Source organism: Sapajus apella, unplaced genomic scaffold (genome assembly GCF_009761245.1).
Source record: "Sapajus apella isolate SASKATOON/1434 unplaced genomic scaffold, GSC_monkey_1.0 scaffold38, whole genome shotgun sequence".
Classification (NCBI taxonomy): Eukaryota; Metazoa; Chordata; class Mammalia; order Primates; family Cebidae; genus Sapajus; species Sapajus apella.
This window is the reverse complement of record NW_022436978.1, coordinates 14,595,176-14,618,903: the sequence shown is the minus strand read 5'-3', so window position 1 is coordinate 14,618,903 and position 23,728 is coordinate 14,595,176. Positions and strand designations below refer to the sequence as shown.

At 46.6% G+C, this 23,728-nt stretch overlaps 1 protein-coding gene across 8 annotated transcripts in view; it reads left to right on the top strand.

The window, feature by feature from the left end:
- Nucleotides 1-3,688: 3,688 nt before the first annotated feature.
- The window catches only part of ST6GAL1 (ST6 beta-galactoside alpha-2,6-sialyltransferase 1), a 160,609-nt gene continuing 140,569 nt past the window's right edge, over nucleotides 3,689-23,728 (top strand). For 5 of the 8 annotated variants that reach the window (XM_032298314.1, XM_032298302.1, XM_032298313.1 and 2 more), the window contains exon 1: nucleotides 3,848-3,963. The gene's annotated coding sequence lies outside the window, so the exon portion shown is untranslated. Of the gene's footprint in view, nucleotides 3,783-3,847; nucleotides 3,964-4,028; nucleotides 5,000-16,468; nucleotides 17,425-23,728 lie in introns of those variants that run through there. The other 3 variants (XM_032298305.1, XM_032298298.1, XM_032298303.1) reach the window with 3 other exon arrangements.

The window sequence follows — 23,728 nt, the reverse complement described above, 5'->3', positions numbered from 1 at the left end:
AAAATTCTGGGATTACAGGCTTGAGCCACCACACCTGGCTTGGGTCTCTTTTATAAGGGCACTAGTTCCATTTGTGAGGGCTCTGCCCTCATAGCTGAATCACCTCGCCCAAAGGCCCAACCTCCTAATACCATCATCTTGGGGGTTGGGGATTAACTGTACGAATTTTGGGGGGATACAACATTTAGACCAAAGCAGGAAGGTATGGGTGGAGAACTATCCCAGAACTGAGATAGTGTCCAGAGGGAAAGTGGGTATCTGTACTCCTTAAAAAACCAAAACCGGCCGGGCGCGGTGGCTCAAGCCTGTAATCCCAGCACTTTGGGAGGCCGAGGCGGGTGGATCACGAGCTCAAGAGATCGTCTGAGACCATCCTGGTCAACATGGTGAAACCCTGTCTCTACTAAAAATACAAAACATTAGCTGGGCATGGTGGCACGTGCCTGTAATCCCAGCTACTCAGGAGGTTGAGGCAGGAGAATTGCCTGAACCCAGGAGGCGGAGGTTGCAGTGAGCCGAGATCGCGCAATTGCACTCCAGCCTGGGTAACAAGAGTGAAACTCCGTCTCAAAAATAAAAAAAAAAAAAAAAAAAAAAAAAAAAAAAAAAAAAAACCAAAACCAACCAGTCAAGGCAGGGACCTCAGAGACAATGGGAGGAGAAGCCTCATGCATACAGACTGGGGAGGAAAGGTTCATCTCCAAAGTAATGTCCCAGCCTCTGCCTCTCGCTTATAGGTCAGAGGATCCCAATCGATGAGAGAGAACTTTGGCGGAGGCTTCACAATGACTCTCACCCTGGAATTTCACCAGGAGTAAATTTGTCTGCTGCCTGCTCATTTGTCTCAGAGTCCCAGGAAATTGTCACACGTGTCCTGTCATCTGTGCTTATCTCAGTGCTAAGATAACCTTTTCCTTGTTTTCTCCTTATTTTGGCTTTCCAGTTCTCTAGAAACGAGAACTGTGGAGTGGGGACCGGACAACTGTTTGAAAGAGCCTCTCCTGCTTTTGTTGTTCATTCTTAAGTAGTGTTGATAAATGGGAGAGGATGAAGGAGATGATTATGGCTTTTTATTTTTAATTTTTATTGTACTTTAGGTATTGGGGTACATGTACAGATCGTGCAGGATTGTTGCATAGGTACATACATGGCAAGGTAGTTTGCTGCCTCTATCCCCCTGTCACCTCTATCTGGCATTTCTCCCCATGTTATCTCTCCCCAACCTCCCCACCCTAAGGCTTTCAAAGAATATGAAATCATGTGTCAAATTCTGTCTTCTCCACTTCCTAGATGACTTCAGTTTCCTAATCCATAAAATAGGACTAAGACCGCTACTTATGAAAAGGAGAGACAATGTAATAAACAAGGTGCTTTTAATCCTGTATCAGTCCATTTTCGCTCTACTGAGAAAATTATAAATTACCTGAGACTGCGTAATTTATAAATAAAAGAGGCTTAATTGACTCACAGTACCACATAGCTGGAGAGGCCTCAGGAGACATAATCATGGTGGAAGGTGAAGGGGAAGCAAGGCACACCTTACTTGGTGGCAGGAGAGAGAGAGAATGCTGGGGAAATGCCAGACACCTACCAAACAACTAGATCCCATGAGAGCTCCCTAACACAAGAACATCATGGGGGAATCTGTCCCCATAATCCAATCACCTCCCATGAGGACCCTCCCCTGACACACACAGGTTACAATTCAAGATGAGATTTTTGGGTAGGGACACAGAGTCAAACCATCAGATCCCCAAATGGTAGCTATTATTTAGATGTCCTTTTTTTTTTATGTCTTGGCAGTCACTGACACAGTTCAGGCTCTTATTATATCTTGGTTGATGTCAGCTTCCAATCTAGTCTTTTGTATTCTCTGCTTCTGCCATCTATTTTCCAGTGTGATGCCAGAGGAATCCTTGTAAAATACAAAGATGCATGTCATGCTACTGCACAGAATCTTTTAATAGCTTCCTCCCCCCGCCCCGCCCCGCTTTTTAGAATAGGGCCTAAAATCTTCAATGTAGCATCATTCCAGAAATAGTCTTCTGAACTTGTCTGCGTCTGTTCATTCACTCATACTTACATTTTACTGTTAGGAGAACCTTCTGTGTGCCAGAGCCTAAGCTAAGTGTTTCACATAGGTCATTGCACGTAATCCTGAAAGCAACGCTTTCCTTAATATCTCCACTTTGCAGAAGAGGAAAGGGAGGCTCACAGGATGTGGAACTCACCCAAGAAGGCACAGCTAGTTGGCCATAAAGATTTGAATTCACTCTATCTGGCACTCCCTTCAATTGGAGCTCTTTGTACTGAGCAAAAAATGCCTCAAGGGCAGCAGGGAAGGGAATAACAGCATCAGCAGAAGGGAGCCAGGATCAGGACAGGGAGGACGCAGTGTTTGGAAGAAGGGTGCTGGGGACGGGCTGAGGATGTAACTTCCCTTTCCCAGGTTGGTGATGCGGAGTAGCCACCTCATTTGGAGACAGGACTCTGGGCCTGGACTGCAAGCACTCTAAGTATGCACTGGACTTTGTGTTCCCAGAGGACTCTCAGACCTTCCAGCCTCGCCTTCCTTTACCCCTTTCCCACCCAGCCACACAGCCTGATGCCTGGTGGGCACTCAGTAGACATCTGGGATACGACTATTGCCTCTAGTAGTCACATCCTCTCTTTGGGCTTTGGGAAGCTGGAGTGGAGGCCTTAAAGGCCCCTCCCGCCCTCCTGTTGGCAGTTATTTTGGTCTTAGGGAAATCACCTTGGGGCCACCGGGGATGGTCAGCAGGCAGCTTGCTCAATCCTCTTTCCTTCCCCAGCAGCCCCATCTTCGTCCTGGTGAAAAGCAATAGTCTTCCGAACTTGTCTGCTTCTATTCATTCACTCATGCATTCGTTTTACTGTTAGGGGCACCTTCTATATGCCAGACACTAAGATAAGTGTTTCAAATGTCATTGCACATAATACTGAAAACAACGCTTTTTAAAAATATCTCCATTTTGCAGAAGAGGAAAGGTGGGGTCCCAGGATGTGCCGCTCACATGTGGAAAACCCCGCCGGAGGCTTCGCTTTTCCAGCTCGCCGCTTGGGGTAGAAGCCTCTGAGGGCAGGGGTTCCAGGACGCGCCTCTCCTTCTGTATTTGCCATTCGAGAGCGCTTCGTATGAGCCATGACCCAATGTTAAGAGGTTAATGCCAAACGCAGGGAAAGATTTTGTTCTTTCCTCTTCTACATAAGAGGAATACGAGTCTTCAGAGAGGTTAAGTGACTTCCTCAGGGTCTCGCAGTCAGTCGGTGGCAGAGCCCAGGTGTACAGTGCCCGCTTGTTAGGACCAAAAGCCGAACGCGGCTGGATTCACCCCTCGTGGCCAAGCTGGGAAAAGGCATTTAGGGGTCCCTGTGCGGCCTCGTGGCCCCTCCCACTTGGTCCTGGAGCCACACTCCTTGAGGGGAGGCAGGATTTTAGCATCACCCGGTGCCTTCAACAGGAACCCTTATCACCTGGTGCCTTCAACAGGAACCCTTACCCCAAAGCCCGCTCGCTTGCGACCTCCGGGCGGGTTTGGGGTGCCGTGTGGCCTGTGGGGCGAGGTGGAGCGGGGCGGAGACGGACCCAGTCTTCCCAACTGCATTTGCATACGGAGGCGAGGCCACTCGCTTCCTTCCCGCCCCTCCGCCGCGTTCTTCTTCCCTCCTTCTCCGTCCCTTCCACTCCGCGTCTTCTGTCCCTCGTTCCTCCCCAGCGGACCCCTCCTCCGAGACTCCCTCGTGGGGTTCCCAGCTCCCAGGTGCTCTGCCCTTGCCGAGCGCGTTTTCTGGAGTCACCTGGGGGAGGGGAGTCCTGGGCAGGGCTGGGTTGGGGAGGACGCCTGGGGCACTGCCCGGCGCTAACAAAGGGAGCCGGTACCGACCGGCGTGGGCTTGGAGCTGGCGGAGCAACCGTAGCCTCCGCGGCTGAGAGTGCAGCGTGTGAGTAGGGGGTGCGGTGGGCGGCGCGGCTCGGGCCCTCCCGGGGGAGTGTGATGCAAAGGGGCGCGGGAGGAGAGCCGAGCCGCGGGGCCCGTGGCGCGCCTAGGGCGCAGGGACTCTCTCTCCAGCGCCGCTTCAGCTGCCTTGGCTCCCTGGCTGGCCACCTCTTGGCTGGGGCTCTGTGTATATTTGTGTGGGCCAAGGGGCCACCCTGGCTTCTCTCTGGCTCCGCAAGCCTGCGGATCCACAACAAACCCACGTGCGCACATCCCCAGGGAACACCGATTCTCCACCGCACCTTCAGTATTGGGTGGGGTGGGGAGGACGGTGCGCCTCGCAGAGTCCGGGTTCCTTCAAATCCCGCCTGCCTGCTGGGTTTACGGCTGGAGAAATTGAGGCCCGTGGCAGCGGAGTGGGCACAGGCACCATAACAAACGCACGTGCGCCCTGCCCAGAGACCTGGACACACTGCGAACCCTCAGGAGCCGCCCTGCGGTGCCGGGCCATTGTCTCAGCCTCTGGTGAGGGAGTACCTCTAGGGGCGCCACTTGCTGGAGGAGGGCGAGAGAGACATTTAAAAGGTACCGCTTGGGCATCAGACTAAACTGTCAGACTTAAAAAGGGAAATCAAAACAAGAAAGCAGCTACGAAAAGGTTATCCCAGGCTGAGAGTCCGTCCCCGGCCGTGGCACATTCCTTTGGGTGAAGTGGACAACCCCTCACCTCCACCTCCTGGAGGTCTCTTGGAGATGTACATTGGATTAAGGGTCTAACGGTGCCCCTCAAATAAAGATTGTGCTGGACCTACTGTTGTCCCCGTGCTGACCTACTCTGGCGATTGCCTCCATGGGCATATTTTGGGCACCTCCTCAGCCTGCGGGAAGAAGGGTCAATGTACGCGTCGCCCTGTGCGGTCTTGCGCTTTGCCTCTGAGGCCCGAGTCCTTGTGCCCAGACACCCCAAATGTCACCAGCCCCTGTTGGCTTGTTAGGCATTTTCACAAGCAAGGCCAGCTGAGACCTGGTGATCTAGCTGGGTACGTACAATGTTCAGTTCTGAGTTTATTTGAAAGAAATTCCGAGGTCCGGAAAGAGAGGACTCTTGTTTGTTTTGCTTTCTCTTTGCTTACATATGCTCAGCTCAGCTTTGCAGATGTTACTTAATCAGACACGATCTGCAGCAGGGAGATGGTTTGGGGGTGAATTGGTCTCTGAGGCATTGGTGTTGGTCAAGTTGTGGGTGTGCAGTGGCGCAGGAACCGAGGCGCTGTGGCCTGTGTGCCTGCGAGGCAGGTGGGCTGCTGCCTCACCTTGGCTAGCGTGGCTGAAGATTAACCTGTCCCGAGGGGAGCTGGAGAGCCTCCAACCCTATTCCACTGTTATTGAAAAGGTCTAGAGAGCATCTAGGGAACCTTCTTATTTTACAGGCAGGAAGCTAGTGCCGTAGAGTTCAGCCACCTGTCCAAGTTTAAACCGGGTGAAACGGGCCACAGAGTGTGGGTCTCCCAACTCCCACACTGCATCACCCTGCCGGCGACTCAAGGCAAAACCAGGATTCTGTGGTTGGCTGAAAACGCAATGGCCTTAGGCAGAACAGAGTTAAACAAAGAGAGTAATTCAAATCGAAAGCTGCACCCTTCCATTATCCCTTTCAAGAGTTCTTTATTCTGTTGAGAAAAAATAGATCTAGTAATTCCTTACTTTCCTTCTAGCCTTTCAAAAGCTTAGTTATTTTTCTCTCCTGGCTGCCCCTTCCCCTCAAATTGGAATAAGGCCAAGTATGGAGACTCTGATGTTTTGCCTCTCATCCCTGTGCCAGGAGGCCTTTGTTTGGGCAAAAGCATGGGCTGTTGACATCGGCCCCACTGGGAGAAAAGTGTCTCTTAGCAAGCTACTCCTGAGCCACTCGTGGAAAAGCATTGTTTTCATTGATTTTATTTAATTTTTTTTATGAGAGTCCCATGGAAGTAGCTGCTTATTTTTGTATTTGGCAGAGAAGTAGGAAAACCAAAAACACCCTGAGAAGCCGGGTTTCCCCAAAGTTAACATGTTGTTTTGCACTGTCCCTGTTATCTCCTAGTTACACTTGTTTCTTTTCCTTAGAGTTTCCAGGGTGTTTCACTTTCACGATGATTCTGATAGCAACAGGAGGCAGCCAAATGCCTAGGCAGTTAGGGGCAGATACCCAATGAAATCCCCACCTCTAGGCCAAAGACAGTTTAAAGCCTGAAAACCAAGCTGCAAGTTAAATCCTCGGACCAGACTGAGAACTCATCTTCTTGTTTGGCGTGCTTTCCCCTTATTGATCCCTACCTTTCACCTATTTTACATATGCCTACCCTTTTTCCTAATTGGTTTTCTACACTGCCGTGCCCACCCTTAAGTGGTGTCTTCGCTTTAATATTTTTTTGCATACTTACAAACTGGTCAGCCTGCGCTCTCCATTCTGAGTCCTTAAAAGGCCCCCGATCCAGCCACACTGGGGAACTTTCCTGTCTTCAAGTAGGGGACCAACACCAGGTCCCCTCTCTGCTGAAAGCTGTTTTCATCACTGAATAAAATTCTTCTCTGCCCTCCTCACCCTTAAATGTCCAGCGTATCCTCATTATTCTTTGCTGTGGTACAAGAGCTCGGAATTCAGGTACAAGCTATAACACAGGTGAGCTGAGGCACACCAGCATGGCCGAGCAAGGCACAGGTGGGGCGTCACTGGCCAGGAGACCAAGAAGAAAAATCCTACGTCAATTCTACTTGGCACTGCAGTATAGTTTTCTCATCAGGACACTGACCCTGTAAGGAACTTCAGAGATCATCTGACTGGATCCTTTTACTTTTCAGATGGGAAAACTGAGGCCTAGAGAAGAGAAATTACTTGCCCAATGATACACAGCAATGCACGGTCTACTTTTAATGCCCCTTTTTACATAAAAAGGAAATGGTTGCATCAAATCAGTTGTGGTTGGTACTCCAGAGAAAAGTCAAAGTTAGGGTTGTTATAACAACACGCTTTAAGTCAGAGAACCAATTCCTTATGGATTTAAGTAGGTTTGGTTATTAAGCAAAGCCAGGGATCCCAGTGGTAGGTATGGTGAATATCGCAGTTATCGCTGGGGATCAGCTTTCTTTAGTGTTTGCTAAATGGTTTACTTTACTCTTGTGCTGGGTTCTTCCATATCTCTCTTATGCTTCCCCATTAGGGGTCTGCTTTGTGTAAAATCATAAGGCAAGAGGCAGTGAGAAGACAGAAGAGAGAGGCTCCATTTAGCTGTTCACGCTACTTAACCTCTTGGGCTCCGGTTTCCTCCTTTGTACAGTGAGAGTCCTCCCTGCCCAATCTCTTTACAGGCTGTTTCAGTGGAGTGGAAGATACCTAGGCTTTAGAGGCACCTAAATGGGGCGTGGGGTTTTGGGCCATCTTCCTCTCTTGCAGAAGATATGGTCTTTTTATGGCTGCATAGTATTCCATGGTGTATACGTACCACATTTTCTTTATCTAGTCTATTGTTGATGAGTATTTAGGTCTTTGCTAAAGGACCTAAATAGGAGGGTTTTGGGGTCATCTTCCTCTCTCCCAAGTTACTTTAAAACCAGCAGGCTGGGCTGGGCGCGGTGGCTCACTCAGTAATCCCAGCAGTTCAGGAGGCCAAGGTGGGAAGAGTTCAACCTCCTTGAGCTCACGAGTTTGAGACCAGACTGGGCAACATAGTGAGATCATCTCCCGCCACCGCCATCTCTATGAAAAATCAAAGAACAAAATTAGCTGTGCGTGGTGGCATGTACCTCTGGTCTGAGCTACTTGGGAGGCTGAGACAGGAGAATTGTTGGAGCCCGGGAGGTGGAGGTTGCAGTGAGCCAAGATCATGCCACTGCACTCCAGCCTGGGTGACAGAGCGAGACCCTGCCTCGAAAACAGAAAACAACAAAAACAACAGAAACAACAACAACAAAATCCCAGCAGGCGCCTCTGCATTGTGTAAAGTGAGGGGGGTAAGGTGTGTGAATCTCTGGGGTGTTGGGGGCGTTAGGTCACGTGACATGTGCTTATGACTGGTCAGACTTCTTGGCAGGCTTGAGTGCTCACCAGCTTTTAAAAGACTTTACTTTTTAAACCTTTTATTTTGGGTTCGGGGGTACATGTGCAGGTTTGTTATATAGGTAAACTTGTGTCATGGGGGTTTGGTGTACAGATTATTTAGTCACCCCGGTACTAAACCTAGGACCCAATAATTACTTCCTCTGCTCCCTTTCTTCCTCCCACCCTCCACCCTCAAGAAGGCCCTGGTGTCTGTTGTTCTCCTCTTTGTGTCTATGTGTTTTCATTATTTAGCCCCCACTTATAAGTGAGAACATGTGGTATTTGGTTTTCTGCTCCTGCATTAGTTTGTTAAGGATAATGACCTCCAGCTTTACCCATGTTCTTGCAGAAGATATGATCTTTTTTATGGCTGCATAGTATTTCATGGTGTATGTGTACCACATTTTCTTCATCTAGTCTGTTGTTGGTGGGCATTTAGGTCTTTGCTGTTGTGAATAGTGCTGCAATGAACATATGCGTGTATGTGTCTTTATGGTAGAACCATTTATATTCCTTTGGGTATTTACCAAGTAATGGGATTGCTGGGTCACTGGTACTTCCTGTTTTTAGTTTTTTGAGGAATCCCCACACTGCTTTCTACAATGGTTGAACTAATTTACACTCCCACCAACAGTGTATCCATATTGCCTTTTCTCTGCAACCTTGCCAGCATCTGTTACTTTTTGACTTTTTAATAATATCTGTTCTGACTGGTGTGAGACCAGCTTCAGAGTGGCGGAGAGTGACAGTGGGAGAATGTCCCCATAGGGTAAGCTTATGTGCTCAGGCTAGAAGACGTCACCTGTCACAAAGAGATGTAAAGCAAGGCCTGCCAAACTGTCAAGGGGGGCTTTGAATAGTTGTGAAGTTTGTGTGACTCTAAGGTGACTAGAACTTGTTAAAAAAAAAAATTAATAGAACCAGAACCTTCAAACATAAGTGAGTAAAATCTCAAGTCACTGTATTTATGTATTCTGTATTTATTGACAAACAGGTGGTGGGGTGGAGGGTGTCTTGTGCTTAGCCTGGGATTACAAAGAGCAGGGAGACCCATTCGCTGCCCGAGGGACGCCCAGCCGAGCTCCACCACCCTTGCTTAAAACACTTTTGGCTCTCCCTTAGAAATTGCCCTCAGGGGCCTGAAAAAATTGATCTAATTTATCTCAGTATTGACCTCTGGGGTCCCCTTCTCTTCATGAATAAAGGCAAGAGCAGGTGGTAAATGACAGAGTAGAAGAGGGAAGACTTCAGAGAAAATCTGGCTCTCCGTAAATATGGGACATGGTTGCATTAAAAAAATACAGGAATAATTCATTAGTGAAATTCACAGCAATTGTTCTGGACCATTAGAGTCCTAAGAATTTGGACAAGGAGTTAATTGTTCAGATATAGTATCAGTGACTTGTTCTGTAAGAACTGAATTAGAAGCAAATGATTTTTTTCTTGCTTGTCTGCAGAAAACTACGATGGCATTCTGACTCCTATGGATGTTCTCTTGAATAGGCTTATATCTCACAGTAACATTGGTACAGTTTCACCATATTAAAATACTGAGATGATTTTCTAAGTAATTATTATACTAGAAAGGTCAAGTTTGCCATCAAAATCATTGTAGTGAATTAAATCTTATTTATTGTTCTGATTATAAAAATAAAGCTAGGGCAGGGCACAGTGGTTCACACCTGTAATCCCAGCACTTTGGGAGGCCGAGGCGGGCGGATCACCTGAGGTCAGGAGATCGAGACCATCCTGGCCAACATGGTGAAACCCCATCTCTACTAAAAATACAAAAATTAGCTGGGTGTGGTGGTGCATGCCTGTAATCTCAGCTACTCTGGAGGCTGAGGCAGGAGAATCACTTGAACCCAGGTGGCGAAGGTTGCAGTGAGCCAAGATTGCACCACTGCATTCCAGCCTGGGTGACAGAGCAATACTCAGTCTTAAAAAAAAAAAGAAAAAAGAAAAAAAAGCTTGACCAATCAGGATAATTTGGAAAGTACTGTGCAAAAAAGCATAGAGAAACAGAAAAAAAATCTGCTATCCAAAGACAACCCCTCTTAACCGTTGGCAATTTTTCTTCTTTTTTAAAATGAATTTATTTTTTGTAAGTGGTTGAGAGCATACTGTATGCATGGTTAGTCTCTTGCCTTCTTGCTTAAACTTCCCATATATATATTTCATGGTTAACATTGCATTAAAGCTGTTCTCTTTCATTTGTCACCCATATCAGCTGTTTGGCATCCCCAAGGTCACATGGGCCCCTGGGATCTGATGATTTCAGTGAGGGCCTGTAAAGGAAGGAGCCTCCAACTGCCCCTGGCTTTCCCACCCTTGCCTCAAGTGTTCAGCCATCAGCCATCGGTTCTTTAGAAGTCTGCAGGTACTGGCAGTACAGTGGAGGGAGAGGAGCCCTGCATGGGGCTTTAAGTTCTAGTCCGCCCTTGTGACCTTCAAAAACTTCACTTTAATACCCAGTCTTCAATGTCTGCATGGGTTAAATGAGCAACTACAGGATCATTTATTAATTTATTCACCACATAGTTGAGTGCCCACTCTAAACCAAAGACAAATAGGAAGAACTTAGTTTTTTAGAAGATCATAGTTCAAAGGAGGAGGCGGGGGTAATGAGAGATTAGTGCAGGATGCTGTGTGACCATGAGCAGGGTGTCACCAATGACAGGAGCAGTGGGAAAGACTTCCCGCATGAGGCCACACTGGACAGCCAACCACATCTAGCTTTCAATTATTGTAATTGACACTGTGATTAGAATATTTGTGAAGAGACAGGGGCTCTTTATACTTTAAAAGGTATCACCACTTTAAAAACTTCACAGATTGAGTTCGATTATCTATAAAATCGTAAAGTATCTATAAAGTCTTAAAGTAGCCAAATATATATTGTGGGAATGGGAAAAATTAATAGCATAAGCAATTCGGGATTTGCATTCTTGGTCATTATGTATCACCTATATAGACTTGGACAAGCTACTTAAGCTTACTAAACTTCAATTTCCTTCTCTGTAAAATGGGGATAACAGACCTTATTTCATAGGGCGATCATGAGCATTAGATGAAATCATAGGTAAAAGGCTCAGTACAGTTCCAGGTATATGGCACTCAGTTAAGCAATGGCTGTTGTTGTTATAATTGGGGTTTTCACAAGCCACACACTTTTGCTCCTGGTATTTTTTCTTATCGTGATAGCAGGCTATTGTTTGGCTTTCTGTGCTGAGGGAAGCAGAAAGTTAATTAAAATGGAAACCCCCACTAAGTGACAAGTTGAGAGAGAAATGATCACTCACATGATACATCAAAAAAAAAAGCATTTTTTATTATGGAAAATTTGAAACGTACAAAAGTACAAAGAAGAGTGTAAGGAGCCCTGTATCATATCACCTAGCTTCAACTGTTGCCGAAACTCGTGGTTGATTGTAACGCCGTCCTCAACCCCAGATTACATGGAAGCACATCTCAGACATCTTATCAGCTAAGCCACAGATATTTCAGTCACGTGATGCATATTTGAAGCATTGAGTTGTGCTGGCTAGGAGCCTGTCTCTGCTGTCATGGTCATGGGACTGTGTGTGTGTGTATATATGTGTGTGTGTTGGTGGCGGGGAGATTGGGAGTTAGGGAACAGACAGAGAGTCAACCTAGGAACCTCTTTTTTTTTTTTGAGACCTGGTCTCACACTGTCACCCAGCCTGGAGTGTGGTAGGATGATCATGACTCACTACAGTCTCTGACCTCTCAGGCACAAGTGATTCTCCTTCCTCAGCCTCCTGAGCAGCTGGGACTACGGGCATGCACCACCACACCCAGTTAATTTTATTTGTTGTACAGATGGGTGTCTCTCCATGTTGCCCAGACTTGAATTCCTGGGCTCTAATGATCCTCATACCTTGGCCTCCCAAAGAGCTGGGATTACAGACGTGAGCCACCATGCCCAGCCTCCAACCCGGGCATGTCGTCAGCTTTACTGCTCAAGTAAGGAGGCCTTGCAGTGTCCCAAAGAGACAGCGTGGAAGGACCACTGAATTCAGAGTCAAGAAACCTGATTTCAAATAAGAGCCCTGCCCTTTAATGATTGTGTTTTTAGAAAGTGGCTTTTGAATTTCTTGGAGCATGCTTGTAAACATTTTGTGAGTGTTAAATGAGGTAATCCATGTGACAGTTCAAGTGGCTCAATATGAGTTTCACCTAAATCGGACTCGAGCCCAGCCTTCCTTTCCAGAGAGGCAGAGTTTCCATATGCAGCTAAGGTCCCTGACTGCCACCCAGCCTCACCAGAATGCATTCAGGGAGTGTTGCCACCGGTCTCATGCTGAAGATGTGGTGGTGGCTCAGATGAGCATGTGACACACAGAGCACCCCATGCCTGCAAATCCCCATCCCCTCTCTTAGCCCCTTCCCTCTGCTTTATGGATGAGGGTGGGGTGGGTGGTAGCTAGAGAAGGTCCCAGGCCTTGGTAGCAGCAGGCTCTCTCTCACACCCCTTCTATAAGAAGATAGGTTCCCCTTTCCACCTCTGACTTTGACTATTCTTGATCTCCTTTAACTTGCTGTTACATCCAAGTAAAAATTTTTGACTCAAATAGAATAGGAAAGTCGATCTGACTTAGTAATCAAGTCAAAGTCCTCTCCTGAATCCACTGGGACACCCATTATGTGAAGACCTGGACTGTGACTTGGGGTCTCTGGCTGTTGCTGGCTAGCTGTGTGACCCTGAACAAATGCATGCCACCCTGGGTATGCCACCTCGGATAATCAACTCTCAGCCCTGTGCAGCTCCTTCCAGCTCTGAGATTATCCAACGGAAGATGCATGTAAGACTGGGAGGTTTCTTCCCATAAATAATAAATGAAATGGTTTTTTTTCTGGAATATTCAAACAGGGTAAAAAATTAATCCCCTCAGCTTACGCCGTTCCTCCCTCATTCTACTTCTCTTTGCAGTGACGACTGTTTGCAGTTTGATGTCGGTTCTTCCAGCCCCTTTTGTGCACATTTATATATGTATTTGTGGTTTGTGCAAATACATTTTTAAAACTCAGTAGATGGATTACAATCAAACTTGTTCAACACATTTGGTTTGTACAAGTTTGGTCTGGGGGCCGAATGTAGTCCACGGTGGCCTTGAATGCGGCCCAACACAAATTCATAAACTTTCTTAAAACATTATGAGTTTTTTTTCTTTTTTCTTTAATCTCATCAGCTATCATTAGTGTTAGTGTATTTTATGTGTGGCCCAGGACAATTCTTCTTTGGCCTAGGGAAGCCAAAATATTGGACACTCCTGGCATTATACTGGCCCATTTACAAACTTGCCTTGTTCATTTCACTGTATGTATTCGATGTCTTCCCATATCAGTGTTTTTTTTTCCATAGCTGCATTGCATTCTATATTTTGAATGTGTTTTCCTTACCAATCTTCTGTTGATAGACATTTATGTATTCCCATAAAAATATATTTCTAAGTGTTTTTAGACCCCAAACATATGGGAAGATGATTGTAAATGTCAGTGGGTTAAATGAAGCTAGTCCATCAAGTCTTGGAAAGGGTGGTGACAGAGTGGGCACAGTAACACTGAGACCTGCATTCTGGAAAGCTGAATTGAAGGGCTCTCAGAAAGCTACCAAGAGGCTGTTTGCATGGAAGGTTATTTTTGGAGGTAGCCTGCCTGGTTTGGTGTCCTCAGCTGCAAGTGCAAAAGCTGAGCTGCGTCATCACCTTCTCCTCCCCCTCCCACCATCCTTGGGCCTTCCAAGTTTGCTTCTGTTCTCAGGGTCAGCATCGGGACCTCGTGGGAGAACTGGCACTTAACTGATAGGGAGGAAGGAGAGAGAAGTGAAGAAAATGGGTGTTCGATCTCAGGCTCTGGAGGAGGAATTGTGACAGTTATACTGTACTTTGTCTGGTTGTTCAAACCTATTTGGGGTGTTATGCTTCCCTGGGTCCTCTCCAGAATGATAAAATGATGTAACACCCAGAAATTGGCTACTCAGAAGACAGTGGCTTAGGACAGCATCTTGGAGGTGGAATAAATGTGGAAACTAGGGCTTTCTAGTCTGCAGGAGATAAAAATAAGAGGCATCCTTTTCATGTGGAAGAAATCACACTTCATTAGAGTCACACTGAGTGGCGCTGCAGAGAACAGAAGCAATATAGGGGTGGGTGAGGAGGGCACAGAGTTGCAGGAAGACAAATAAGCAAGAACTGACTTAACAGAGCTGCCCAACAATGGAACAAGCTGTGCTACAAGGAAGCCACCGCCCTGTTATAAAGTTATCAAAGCAAAAGTTACAAATAAACTTGTTTGCCATCAGAGGATTTCTGCATTGCGGAGGGTTGGCCTGAATGCCCATTTAGGCCCCCTCCAGCTTTGAGAGTCTGTGACTATGAGGCAAGAAGCAGAAAGGTGCCAACTAGAACTGAAGGGGTGGGGCAAATTATAGACAATGTAATGAAGCAGTTTTCACCTGCTCTAAAAAGGTGGGATAAGATGGAAGCCATCAAAGGATGCTTAAGCATTGTTTCCCTTGGATCTTGGCAACCCTCTCCCTGTTCTGTCCTTGGCTTCAGCTCCCTTTGACCTTATATTCATAAATTATTTCCACAGGGATAAATACATCACATACACTTTAGATGACCAGGAAATCTGGCAACTGGAAAAGAACTACATGTCCCAAGAGGATGACTGTGAATTTTTTTCGTTACAGTCTTTGTAAATCTGCATCCATCTTGATGGAGTCTTCCTTAGCACAATTCTGAGCTTCCAGCTTTAACGTTAGGGAGGTTGTAGCCTTTACAACCTCTCGAAGTTCCTCTGTGCTGGAATTGAGGGCACTCACCATGTTTAAGAATGATCCCTTTCTTTCTTGCAAGTAAGGAAGAATGTTCTGACTTGACTTAGCCAAGGTTGGTGAAGGAAATATGGCAAAATTTACCGTCTTCTGGCCTTTTGCTGTGTGCCTGGCCCTGATCAGGCACGATGTGTGTTCTCTTATCCAATCATCATAGCCAGATCTGCTGTCTCTGTATCATTAGCTCCATTTTGCAAATAAGGAAACCAAGCTTCAGAAAGGGTTAGAAACTCATATAAAGTTTCACTGCTGCTGAATGGTGAAGCTGGGATTGGGTGCAGTACAGATTTTTCCACTGCTAATAATTCCCAGTCCTCTGGGTCTGAGAAATGGTTAGTCCTTTTGGTTCACTGGGGACCTCGCTGAGTAATTTGTCCTTACAGAGTCTTTCTACCATTTCTCTAAGAACATATTAAAGAGCTCATGAGATAGTCCTGTGTGAATAGCATGCCTTTTGGATTCAGCATACGTTTGCTCCTTTTTCTTTTTAATAAGAGTTATTTGGGTCAAGCCTGGTTTGTACTTTTTTAAATTTTTTGCTTGCCCTGTGATATCTATCTGTACTCATGATCTAGGTAAGACTGGGAAGAAACACACTATGAGTGAGCATGGCCACAGATTGATAGGCACCACTGCTTGGCTACCTTTAATTGTTTTTTTTAAGAGACGTGGTCTTGCTATGTTGCCCAGGCTGGAGTGCAGTGGCTATTCACAGGTTCTATCCCACTACTGATCAGCACAGGAGTTTTGACCTGCCAGTTCACCCCTCCTGAGGCAACCTGGTGGTCCCCCGCTCCCAGGACGTCACCATATTGATGCCGAACTTACTGTGGACACCCGATTGGCATAGCGTACCACAGCCCAGAACTCCTGGGCTCAAGCGATCCTCCAGCCTCAGCCTCCCGAGTAGCTGGGACTACAGGCACACGCCACTGCGCCTGGTGGCTACCTTGAATTAAGCTTGTAAATGGAACTCAGTATTAGCATTGTTAACGGCTTATCTTATAGTTGTGCTTCAAGGTTCTTAAACAATTTCTTCTTTTATAGAGTTTATTCAACAATTCAACATTAATTTGTTCATAAAATATTTGTTGCATGTCTCTTATATGCTCAGCATTGGGAATACCTACCTAAAGAACATGCACTGTAGATATGCACACACATGTATTCAGTTTAAGTAGCAGAGCCATGGAGATTTGTGGCAGACAAATCACCTGTATCATCCTCTTCCTCTTTTCCCATAGTCCTTGCTTGGTTCTTTTGTTCAACAAACATTGAGTGCCTGCTGCAGGCCACAGGTAATGCTCATTTTATTTTTTTTATTTTTTAAATTTTTAAAAATTTATTTATTTATAAGACAGAGTCTTGCTCTGTTGCTCAGGCTAGAGTGCAATGGCGTGATCTCAGCTCACTGCAACCTCCACCTCCTGGGTTCAAGCAATTCTCCTGCCTCAGCCTCCTGAGTAGCTGGGATTACAGGTGTGTGCCACCACGCCCAGTTAATTTTTATATTTTTAGTAGAGGCGAGGTTTCTCCATGTGGGCCAGGCTGGTTTTAAACTCCTGACCTCATTTGATCCACCTGCCTTGGCCTCCCAAAGTGCTGGGAATTATAGGTGTGAGTCACTGCGCCAAGCCTAGAATGCTCATTTTTAGAAGAATGTAGGTCCAAATAACCCCCACGGTCTGTTCCTTCCAGAGCTTAGTTGAAGGTAGATATGCGTATATTAATTATAATATAGTGTGATAAATATTATGATTTGGGTGTGTACAGATGATGAGAAGAAGATACAGTGAGTTTGGGAAAGATTTCTCAAAGAGGCAACACACAGGCTGCATCTTAGAGCTGTTAGCCTCTGGGAAATGGCCATTTTTAGGGTGGGGGAAGGCTGCAAAGCAAAGATTTGAGGGTGAGGACTGGCTCATTCATGTGTCAGGGAAACTCCAGCAGGTTGATATTCCTGGAGAGAAATGCATGAGGCACAAAGTGGTGGGAGTTGAGGCTGGAACCATTACATGCATTATTTAATAGAATTCTCATAATCTCCTTATATGGCACACACTATTATTATCTCACATTAATAAGTGAGGAAACAAAGGCTGAAGGAGATTCAGTGACTTGCTCAAACTCAGACCATGAGTGTGTTGAGCTGTGTGGACATGCTTGCCTCGAGAGCCCATGTCTCAGCCTCCACTCCAGTGCCCGCAGAGGCAGGCTGTGAAGGTCTGGCTTGCTGGCTAAGACAATTGTTCCCTCTCTCTTAATCTTTCAAGGACAGCATTTCTTGCCAAATCCTCTTCTTTCCACCTGCCTCGTGGTGTTATCCAACTTTTTGTTAAATTGGGACTAGTAGATCTGATGTTGATAGCTTTTCTGAGCCTTGGTTCTAGTGTTTACCTTCCTTTTTATCCAGCCAATCAGTAATCCAGAAATCTCCAAATAAAATCTTCATGTGCCCAACCATGTGCGAAGAGGGAGAAGATTCATCCTTTTTCTCAAAAGCTCCAGGTTCATTGGGAGCCCAGGTACTGCCTACGAATCCTTTAGTTTGGAGAAATACTTTGGGGACTAGAACAGGAACAATCGCAGTTGGCTGGAGGAACGTGGGGCAAATGGGCCTTGACCTGTCCCTTTAAGAATGAGTAGGAGCTGGGAAGGTGGAGGGCATAACATATGAGCAAAATTATTGTCTCACTTAATGGTGAATGGGACATCTTTTGCCCATTCTCCCCACCCTCCAAGATAATTCTTGGGTTAGAGTCGGCTCTTGGGTGGGAGAAGCAATATGGGGAATTCATTCATTCAAAATAAAGATTCTTGAAACTGATTAATCAGAGCCCAAAGACAAGATGATGACACTACAGAATGAAGTAAAAAAGGTAGTTACAGTGCCAAGAAAGACATCGAGGATAAAAACAATATCATTACAGAAAAAGGTAACAGGAAGCATAATAGAGTTTGTTGAAAATTAAATTGCTAACAGAGAAGGAAGGCTTGAGAAAAATCAAAGCTTATGCTGAGAAAAAGGATAAAGCACTTAAATTGAAGATCTAAAGGTCGTACAAAGGTGACCCTGCAAAAGGATAATTGGAGAATCTGAGGCACACATCACTTTCACTCATGTTCCATTGGCCAAGACTTAGTCACATAGATACACCTGGCTGTAAATAACTCTGGGAAAAAGTCTCCAGCTGAGTGGCCATATGCCTTCTTAAAACTCAGATTTGGAGAAAGCTTTCTATTACTGAAAGGAAAACATGGATATTGTTTTCCTTTCAGTAAAGGATACCAAACTAGTATCTGCTTTAAGGGAAGTCATGTTGGTCTCAGACATAGTAAGCAGGTTTACAGAGATCAGGTGAGGTGACTCATGCCTAAAATCCCAGCATTTTGGGAGGCCAAAGCCTGAGGATCGCTTGAGGTCAGAAGTTTGAGACCAGCTTGGACATCATAGCGAGACCCTAATAAAAATCATTAGCTGGGTGTGGTAGTGCATGCCTGTAGTCTTAGCTACTTGGAAGACTGATGTGGGAGGATCCCTTGCCCAGGAGTTCGAGGCTGCAGTGAGCTATGATTGTGCCACTGGTCTCCGGGCTGGGTGAAATAGCAAAATCCTTCTCTCTCTCTCTTTTTTGTTTTATTTGTTTACAGAGTTCTGGGGCAAAGGCAATGGGACTGAAGACTTTTACACTCAAATTACTTTGCAAGTATGTGACAGGCAGACATCCTCACACATGCAAGAACTGAGGGAATCTAGCACTGACCAGCCCTTCTCAGGGAAACCCACTTGAGGATGAAAAAGATCAATCAACAAACACACTTAGGAATGCATAGTGAAAGGTCGTTTGGTGAACTTTTAATCCATTCAAATAGAGAAGCAAAGCTAAGTAGGGGAAAGGATGGGCAGTGAGGGATAGGGAATAGAATGTGAGGAAGTAGAAAGAATATACCAGAAATAGGGAGCTAGGGGAGACGTGGAGGAAATGTAAGTGCTAACTTTAATTAGAAGTGTACCTTTTCCTTATAAAATAAAACAATAAAATCAGCTATTTTACTTAAAAATTTTATTATTATTATTTTTTGAGACAGCGTTTCATTCTGTCACCCATGCTGGAGTGCAGTGGTGTGATCAGAGCTCACTGCAGACTCCACCTCCCAGGTTCAAGTTATCCTGCCACCTTGGCCTCTGAAAGTGTTGGGATTACAGGCCCGAGCCACTGCTCCTGATCCAAAACAGCTATTTTATAAAGCAATCTCCATCTGTCCTTTCACATATCCTTCCTTCCATACTCCACACTTCTATCCAAGTACAAATAGAGAGATGTGAGGAATCATAGCAATTCATTTATTTTTTCCTGGATAGAGGGCCCTTGGATGATTTTTAGCTCTATATAATTTAGCATATTGATTGGCATTTTATAAAATAATGAGCTAGTGTTACTTAAGTAAGACCACTGAAGCTATTCTAAAAGGCACCATTATATACTGGTTCCCAGCAAGTGAAGAGTGGGAGGAGAGGTACAGATGGATGAACACCAGGGGGGATTTGAGAGTCAGTTATGCAGACACCTCACTCTAGGCAGAACAAAACGCATTGTAAATCAGATGGACAGCTGGGGATTGGGGCCCACAAGACAATGGGAACGGTTTCACAGAGGAGACAGATGGAGTTCTGATAGGTGTAGAATGGGAGGAAGGACCTTTTTGGCCTGGGGGGGTTGTGCAGGAGCAAAGGCCTGGGGGTGAAGGTGTGTGGCATGTCTGGGGTTACTGAGAGCAGTTTGTTGGTGGTTGGTGGCTAGAGAACCGAGAATGAATGAAAGTGTAGCTGCTGTTCATATAGTGTCCACGGCACACCAGGCACAACACACAGATGTCTCTAGGTTGTCCAACAACCCTATAGAACAGGCACAGTTATCTCTACTCTGCACATGAGGGGACTGAAGTTAGGGGTGAGAGATCTGTACTTGTTTCAGCAGCACAAACACAAAAAGTACAATGATTCAGAGAAGGTGAGCATTACAAAATAGTGCTGTAAGGCTGGGCGCAGTGGCTCCCACCTGTAATCCCAGCAATTTAGGAGGCTGAGGCGGGTGGATCACGAGGTCACGAGTTCAAGACCAGCCTGGCCAAGATGGTGAAACCCTGTCTCTACTAAAAGCTACAAAAAAATTAGCTGGGCATGGTGGCAGGCACCTGTAATTCCAGCTACTCGGCAGGCTGAGACAGGAGAATCGCTTGAACCCGGGAGGCAGAGTTTGCAGTGAGCTGAGATCGCACCACTGCACTCTAGCCCGGATGACAGAACAAGACCCTTCTCAAAAAAAAAAAAAAAAAAAAAAAGTGCTGTGTACCTGCCCAAAGTCACATGGTGGTGAAACTGATTTGAATGCCCTGTGCTGCTGGCACAGCATGCTGTGGTTTTTCTATTGTGCTAGGATTTGTGGTGCAGAGACCTGATTTAGCCACCTTTGTGAAACATAAAATGTAAAAATAATTGCATAGGGAAATTTATAAGTACGTCTATTTTATAAATTTACATTTACATTTGTATTTATTATTTATATTTACCTATAAAATAAAAGAGGTTTTAGATGTAAATTTTGCAGGTAAACTTTTAGGTAAATATAAGAGCCTACATTACGGTCCGGACTCCACCATCCAGCAGCTGTGTGGCCCCAGGCTACTTAGTCAGAACCCTCATTTCCTTACCTATAAAAGGGGATCATAATTGTGCCACAGCCTAGCCTGGGATTAGTTTTTATGTTCAAATTAGATCATAGGCGTTAAGCATGAGACAGTATGAAAGAGGCACACAGAAGGGTTTATTACTGCGGACACACCCCTTGCTCTTCTGAGAGCATACATCTGTTAAAGCACCCACAGGTGTCTGTAAAAACGTTCACAGTCATGGACACAGCCCCTATAGAGCTGAAACAAACAACTTGGTTAACAGGCAAGAAGCTGTGTTTCCCTGACTCAGAAAATCAGCTGAGGGCTGTGGTGAAAGGCAGCAGAGACGGAGGCAGGGAGCGTGTGGGGCTTCTCCCTGCCTGGGTGTGAGAACGCTCCTGCCTGCCTTCCTGCTTGCTGGGGAATGTCTGGGCCAGAGAGTTGTGTGGGGATGGCTGTCAACAGCTTGGTGAGGGTGGAGGAGGCTGTTCCAGACGTGCCAAGCTACAGGAATGAACATTGGAGCTGCCACGCGAGCAGGCCCTGCCATGTCTGGTAGAGGCCAGTGTCCTCTACCAGAGGGTTGTCTGAAAAAGGGACAGAAGGATAGGGTTGTCAGGGGACTTTGGTGGCCAGCTTTATTCTCCAGAAGCACTGATGGGGACAAGGCAGGGCCCTGGCCTCAAAGAAATTGGACTTCTGGCAACACTCATCAAGGCAGGTGGGCAGCCAGATGTCTGCACTGAGCCAGTCCAGCTGTAGGCACCTAACATTTGCTCTGGGAAGGATCAGGATGGTTGTAGGGTGTGCGTTGGGCCTGGTATGCTCTTGGGGATTCAAAAACTCTATTGTGTGTATGTGTGTGTGTGTGTTGGGGGGGTCAGGTGGAGCTGTTGGAGAGAGACCCAGGCTACTCCGAATTGCTGAAGAGATCCATTTCTTCCCATCCCACTGGTCTCTCTGCTGTGCCAGCACCTTTTGGCTCAGCCTCAGCTCCAGCCAGCCTTAGCTCAAGAAGAGCCCCCTCAAATTCATGGCCCACAAAGGAGAGAGAGGACCTTTGATCTCATGCCATGCTCACTATGCTATGTGAAGTTTGCTATGTGAGACCATGACATCCTAGACAGTGGGGATGATGACTGGATCCTCTGCACAGCCCTGGGGCCAGCATCCCTCCCAGCCCTTAGGAGGCCTCATGGAATGAGCTGAGCCTCCCTGATGCTCCTGTTTGTCCACTGAGGTAAGAACACGTCCAGCCGCCAGTGAGACGAGCAGGTGTTCTCTTGGTAAGATATAGGTGTGAGAGCAGGCAGTGGGTTTGCAGTAGCCCATGGTGGGAAACCCGTGAGGCTGTAGTGGACCCTCCTGCTCCACCAGAGAGCTGTTTTTCCTACCTGCCAATTCTAGTCTTGGAAGTGAAAGCCAAGCAGCGAGGTGAAAGAGGGAAAATTCTCTGGGATGGTTCATGGATCTGAGCCCTAGAGGGGAGTCAAGCGTGGGACCTTTTCCTTCTTGTCTTATTCTTTTGGGAACCAAGGTCACAGGTGTTTGTTCCAGGTGAGAGAGGGAAGAAGGCAGCCAAGCTGAGTCATCATTTACCTAAGAGCCTGCTGCAGGGCTTGCCTTTGTGGATGGCACAGTGCTGTTGCTGGGAGGAGGCTGGTCTGAGGCCTGAGCTGGAGACGGTGGCCGACAGTGTGAGGAATGAATCACTGCCACAGGGCTTGTGATGGCTTCTTTTTTGCTTTTCACAATGAACATCTTATTCTGGGCTGCAAATTTGGAAAAGAGGAAAAAACTGGCCAGGAGGAGATGAACCAAAGACGTCTCACGGGGAATCCTTCTGCACTTGAAGAGTCCTGCCCTTGTCCTGAAGCCAGATCCAGTGACTCACAGTCGGAGGGCTTGGAGGCAACTCACTGCCTTCCCTGTTAACCAGCATTTGCAAGGTCACCTTCCTCAGAAAAACCTTATCATTTGGGGGGGGGGGGGAAACACACGCTTTGTAGCCAGACAGACTCGGGTTTAAATTCCAGATGTGCCACTTCTCAGCTGTGCTGACTTGGCAGCTTGGCCTCTCTGGTCCTCAGTTTCCCATCTTAGTCTATATTCATCCTTCCTGCCTCATAGCATTGGTGTGAGTCCTAGATATAGTGCTTAGCCTAGTTCTGGGCACATGGTTGAAGATGAATAAATGGTGGTTATTTTCCATATCACAGCACATGTTAATGGTTATTCTCTGTTATCAGCCACCTGATGGGCCACTTTGCTAAGGGCTGCGAATATAAGGAGAAGTGAGATACAGCCTCTCCCTGTAGGAGCTCTATGTCTAGGAGGAGAGCCAGGCCTGTGGAATGGGGCACAAAGAAAAGGGAGCTGCATAGGTTGTGGGGGGAGCAAGAGGCAGAGGCAGAAAGGCCAGAAAAAAAAAGAGATGACATCCTCACCAGCTGAAAAAGAATGAAGAATCTGCCGGGCAGTTGGGGCAGGGGTGCATTAGATCCACTCAGAAGAGAGGGCAGAGCTAACAGTAGAGGCTCCGTAAACAGGTGAGCCCTCGGGGCTTCCACTCTCTGATGGCATTTAAGCCCACTCAGTTTGGGTCAGGATAGAGTCTGCAGTTATTTTCCAGCACGTGGTTTTACATGAGCAGGGACCCAGCCAGGCTTGACTGGAGGAGAAGGCGTTGAGGTGCATGTGTCATCACAGTGATCTCTCCATAGGTGTCTGGGTCCCAGGCTCAGGGCCAGGAGCAGGAGGGAGCCTCCTCAGAGGGAGTGGGACAGGAATTGCAAAGGCAGAGCCCACTAAACTGCAGGCTCCAGGTAGTGTGGATGGAGGGGCTTTACCAAATGGCGGGACAAGACTGTTGTTATCAAATTCAGACAGCAGGTAGGTGGAAGGAAGGGTGACCTGTGACTTCTGCGATTGCTGGAAATCCAGTGACCTTTTGTGCAGTGCTCAGTGTCAAATAAAAAGAACTGGCCAGTCGCGGTGGCTCACGCCTGTGATCCCAGCACTTTGGGAGGCTGAGACGGGCAAATCACCTGAGGTCAGGAGTTTAAGACCAGCCTGACCAACATGGAAAAACCTTGTCTCTACTAAAAATTCAGAATTAGCTGGGCGTGGTGGCGCATGCCTGTAATCCCAGCTACT